At 57.1% G+C, this 3,602-nt stretch overlaps 1 long non-coding RNA gene across 1 annotated transcript; it reads left to right on the top strand.

Annotated features, from left to right (window-relative positions):
• The first annotated feature begins 349 nt into the window (after nt 1-349).
• Nucleotides 350-3,250, top strand: LOC145713338 (uncharacterized). Its single transcript, XR_014136406.1, has 2 exons — nt 350-1,784; nt 3,012-3,250. It is a non-coding gene; the product is annotated as an uncharacterized LOC145713338 (long non-coding RNA).
• The last annotated feature ends 352 nt before the right edge of the window (nt 3,251-3,602 follow it).

The raw sequence follows: 3,602 nt of genomic DNA, 5'->3' as shown, positions 1-3,602 counted from the left end.
CAGGAGGATGAGCTGGCGGAGGGAAGGCTGTAGAAAGGGCCGAGAGCCTTTGTAGGAAGCACCTGGGTCCCCGCCAAGGCACAGTCAGGGGCGGGAGAAGAAATTTCCCTACAAGCCCCCTGGAGTGACTACTGTCCTGAATCTTCACGACGAGCCTTATTGCAAGGCTCCCAACCAGGGAGATCCCCAGCTAGAGACCCTGTCGCCCAGACGCACGCGTCTGGTCCTCAGTGGGGCCCTCGGGCGCACGGGACCGGGAGCATCCCCAGTGGGCGGGTCTGACTTATTTCCTCAGACACCAGAAGGAGGAAGCCGGTGTTTCCTGTTGTCTCACTCTTGTTCTCTCGCAGGCCCTTGAGGGCCCACCGGGCCTTCTCCAAGGCCGAAAGCCCACAGCCACCCTGACACCCTCGCTGCATGCCACAGCTGTGACCGGAGGCTCGCTCTCACAAGCCCACCTGCGCTGCGCGCCGTGGACGGACCGTTTCCACCCAGCTTCGCCCGGGGTCCCTGCTGCACCGGGATCACCAGAGGAGAGAGGCTATTTATTCATAAGACAGACCCCTGGGTCTCAGCCCAGACTCCGTGAATCAGAATCTCCAGACCTAGAGCCTCAACTCGGTGCTATTTTTTAAAAAAAAATTTTTTTGTTTATTTATTTTTGAGAGAGAGAGAGAGAGAACTCAAGCAGGGGAGGGGTGGAGGGGGGGGGACAGAGGATCCGAAGCGGGCTCTGTGCTGACAACAGAGAGCCCAATGCGGGGCTTGAACCCACGGACTGTGAGATCATGACCTGAGCTGAAGTCGGAGGCCTGACCCCTTCTGAGCCACCCAGGCGCCCCTCAACTCTGTGTTTTTAAAGCCCCACCCACCTACCCCCACCCCCCCGGGAATTCTGATGCACAGCCCAGGGTGGGGACCACTGAGCCAGGCTGACCCATCTATTCCAGAGGTGGAAGCAGGCCCCGGAAAGGTAAGGTGTCTTGCCAAGGCCACTCGGCGTTTAGTGGCCTGGTGGCTGGCTGCCTTCCTCCCCACATAAGGTGAAATCCCAGACAAGACCCCTCGTGTGGTCACGTGACGCAGATCCCTGTTGGTGACCATCAGGAACACGGCGCCATCTTGAAGTCCTTGATCCTTCATGGGGCAAACGCATTCTACCTCTCTTTGCCTCCTGCGGCTGCCCTGAGGTTTCTCGTCACGTTTAAGGTTGCCCTTTTAATTGGGGGATTGGGATCCAGGGGAAATAACGCGCGTTGGTCTCCAGCCTAGGACGAAGAAATACCGCACGTGGTTCAACCCGGTTTAACACTGGCTGGGATTTAGGGCCGAGGTCTTGGCGGGGCGGGGGGCATAAATTACAAGCTTGCTTTCCTCCTCCGACCTCTGAACTAGTCGAGAGATGAAAAAGGAGGGATAAGGCGTACGGACGCCAAACTACCATGTCTGTTACAGACAAAGCAGATATTGGAGAATGTGGCTTATCCCGGAAGCAAGGAGTTCCCAGCCACGGTCAGCCTCCGGACTGGGAGACTGGCAGATGAGTCTCCCCTAAGACTTGGAACGCGGACGAGCGGAGCCCAGCCTGCACTGTCTCAGGGGGAGGCGTCACGGAAGGGTGGAGAGGGACCAGGGCATCGCACTCATGCCACATGGAGGACCGGTCCTTCCCACACTTGGAAGGAAACACGAAGAGAGGGAATTAACACGGCGACCTCACAGAAGTCGTACCCTCCGTCCCTTCCTTGCTTCGCTCCCCGCACGTTTCCCCAGGAGATCCGTGGGTAGGTGGGTAGTGCCCCGGGATTAGACGTTCCTGGGTGCCCTGGGATCATTGCACACAGCGCCCAGGCCACTCACCTCCCCTCCGGGGCACTCCAGCGGGCCCCTGCCTTAGTCCGTTCGGGCTGCTATAACAGAATACCGTAGACAGAGTGGCTTACGGTATAACACAGGAGAAACTCACTTCTCACGGTTCTGGAAGCTGAAGTCCCAAATCAAGGTGCCAGCAGATCTGGAGTCTGGTGCCAGCCCACTTCCGGGTTCATAGACCGTCCTCTTTTCCCTGTGTCCGCACCTGGCGGGAAGGGCGAGGGGCTCTCTAGGGTCTCTGTGATGAGGGCGCTAACCCACCAGCCTCGTGACTCATCACCTCCCAAAGGCCCCACCTCCTAACACCATCTCATGGGGTGAGGTTTCCACCTATGAATGAGGGGGGGGGGACACTATATTCAGACCACAGTGGCTCCTCACTGGTGTCCCTGAGCCGGGTCCCAGGTGGACCCCCCTGGATGTCCCCCACACATCCAGAGCACACATCTGGCCACGCGACTCTGCTTCTAAAGCCCCCAGGGGGCTCCTTAGCAGTTACAAAATACAGCTCTGGCCAGCAGTGTCCCCTGCCAGGGAAGAGTCGGGGCCTTCCGGGCAAGGGGACAGTATGAGGACCGTGTGGATTCCGGTCGCCAGGACTGAAAGTCCCTCAGTCTTGGGTTTTCCTGAAAATGTAACTCAACAATTTGTGGTAAAGTTCATCTAAGCTTAAGCGAAGAACCAAGTTCAGGTTCCTTAGCTCAGCATCAGCCCAGAAACGTGTGACATCCGCCAGCACAGGTGGCTGGGCCAGCACAGGCATAGCCAGCCTATTAGGACACTGTGGATTTTTCCGGTCCTTCGAACCCTCCGGGTCTCCAGGAGCAGCGTGGGTGTGGGGTCTCACCTGGTCCCCGTGTGCAGCCGCGGCTGGTCGGAATTTGATAACAAATCACTGCAAATCTCGTCTCTGGGCCAATAGGGACCCCACAGACTTTAGGATGAAGAATCTCAATTTAAAGCATTCTGCGCTATCTTTCACCACAGACCCTTCCCCCGCCCCCGTGTCACAGCTGAGACACCCACAATGGCAGAACTTCATTGCATTTTCCCCCAATTGATTGGATTGGAGCGGCGGCGGCGGGGGGTGGGGGGGGACCGCAGGAGGGGACGCCTGTTGAATGTCTCACCATCCCAAGGGCCGTCCGACGCCGTGTCCAGACTCTTGCGCCTGCCTCAGCGAGCACTCAGCTCGGCTCTCTCCTGAGCAACCTCGGACGATGATTCACTGCCCTCCCGCCTCTCCCGGCCCCTTGCGGTGGGGCGTCCAGGGGTCACCGCTGTCCCCTGTCCAGTGTCCTCTGGATGTGTAAAGTAAACCGCTTTGTGATGACAGATGGTTCTGGAGTGGAAAATAAAAGCAAGAAAAGAATGATGACACTAGTTATGCTAACTTTTTGTTTTTTCCTTTGGGGGACATGTCGTACATAAACCAGAAGGAAGCAAGATTTTGCCATGAATATATCTTCCCAGAATACTCCCACAGTGGTTCTGTTGAGTGGTCAAGGCCTGATCTGGCTGGACTTGTATATACACAGTCAAGGATGAGAAAGAGGGTCCTGAGATGGGGGCCCCTACGTTCTCCTTGCTGGCTTTCTGCCTCCTTACTGGAACGAATGGCTGGCACTTTGCCCACCACTGTGTCCTCGACGCCTAAAACCGTGCCTGTAGTTCAGCGAATTGACCATAACGTGGCTCAGGGACCAGTAATAAGTCCAATGCCTGACTTC

The sequence above is a fragment of the Panthera onca genome, chromosome F1, assembly GCF_046562875.1.
Source record: "Panthera onca isolate mPanOnc1 chromosome F1, mPanOnc1 haplotype 2, whole genome shotgun sequence".
In the NCBI taxonomy this organism is placed as follows: domain Eukaryota; kingdom Metazoa; phylum Chordata; class Mammalia; order Carnivora; family Felidae; genus Panthera; species Panthera onca.
The sequence above is the reverse complement of the archived record's forward strand: the minus strand, read 5'-3'. Positions and strand labels throughout refer to the sequence as shown.